The sequence below is a fragment of the Sciurus vulgaris genome (assembly GCF_902686455.1).
Source record: "Sciurus vulgaris genome assembly, chromosome: 4".
Lineage (NCBI taxonomy): Eukaryota > Metazoa > Chordata > Mammalia > Rodentia > Sciuridae > Sciurus > Sciurus vulgaris.
The window spans coordinates 76,968,314-76,969,777 of NC_136464.1; the positions used below are offsets into that span (position 1 = coordinate 76,968,314).

General features: G+C 46.3%; 1 pseudogene across 1 annotated transcript; it reads left to right on the forward strand.

The window, feature by feature from the left end:
• Positions 1-522: 522 nt before the first annotated feature.
• LOC306659606 (kinetochore protein Spc24-like) lies at positions 523-1,107 on the forward strand (annotated as a pseudogene). Its single transcript has one exon. The product of its transcript is annotated as a kinetochore protein Spc24-like (transcript).
• The last annotated feature ends 357 nt before the right edge of the window (positions 1,108-1,464 follow it).

The window sequence follows — 1,464 nt, forward strand, 5'->3', positions numbered from 1 at the left end:
CGCCTGTTCATCCTTCCTTCACTGAGTTGCTTCTATCTCCGGAGGGCAGAGGCATTCTTTTAATTGCACTTTTCTCTCCCTATCCAGCAGTTAGCACTGTTCTTTGCCTACTGTAAATGTTCCATAAATGTGGAGATTAGAAAGAATGCAACACTGGGAACTAACCATAACATATCAGCTATAGTCATGGAAGCCAAGGGTTTGAAAGATCATTCAGAAGGATTCAAGGCATCTAGGAGGAGGGTGGAAAGGAAAGAACTAAGGACTGAGAAAAGTTTATTGAGTGCAGGGTTCAAGGTTGGAGGCTCAGGAAGGAGCCCCAGGAAGCATAGTCTTGGAGAAAGGTTTGGGCAACTTTGGGGGTTAGAGAGCTCCTGAGCAGATTGAGGTGGACCTTCTACAAGATACCTTGAATCTTCTCTTTCTCTCTTTCTCCATATTTAATTCTTCAGAGACTTTTGTTTTAACCATAAAGAAACAACAAGCCAGTCGAATTTGCCCGGGTTCAGGGCTGGCATCATCATGGCTGCCTTCCGCGATATTGAGTAGGTGAGCCAGGGACTGCTGAGCTTGCTGGGCGCTAATCGTGCCGAGGCTCAGCGGCTGCAGCTTCTGGGGCGGCAGGAGCAGATGCTGGAGCGGCTGCTGGAGACGCAAGACTGCGCGGAGCAGCGGCTGGGAGAGACCCTCGCTGCAGAGGAAGAGGTGGCCCAGAACCTTCTTGACTCAAAGGAGCGCGTGTGCCAGGGGAGCGCGGAGCTGCAGCGGTTGGAAGCCGAGCTCCGGAAGGTGACCGAGGACGACGCTCGCCGGCAGGCCAGCCTCCTTCAGCTCACCAGAGAGCTCAGGGAGCTGGAGGCCGATCTGGAAAGACAGGAGAGAGAGGTTGATGAGGACACGATGGTCACCATTCCTTCTGCTGTGTATGTGGCTCAACTTTATCACCGAATTAGTAAAATCGAGTGGAATTAGGAGAGCGAGCCAGGAATGATCAAAGGCATCCATCATGGTCCCAGCATGGCTCAGCCCATTCACCTGGACAGCACCCGACTCTCCAAGAAATTCATCAGCGACTATCTCTGGAGCCCGGTGGACACCAAGTGGTAGTTCGGAGCCTCATGACCTGCTGAATTGAACGTGGAGGGTGATGGTAGCTCTGTGAACATGAGTTTAAAATTAAATGTTTGCACATAAAAAAAAAAAAAAAAAGAAAGAAAGAAACAAGTCTGAGCAAGTAGATATTTAAACTTCGTTTAAACATTACACAATATATACATGCATCAGAACATCACATAGCGCCCCATTAGTATGTACAATTTTTAATGTTTTTGCATATCAAATAAAATTTAACATTGAATAAAAATTTTACTGACCATGTTAAGTTGCAGTTAATTTACTAATGAAATAATATGTAAACTTTTAGATATAACTGAAAACCTCAATGATATTAATCTGGATAAATAA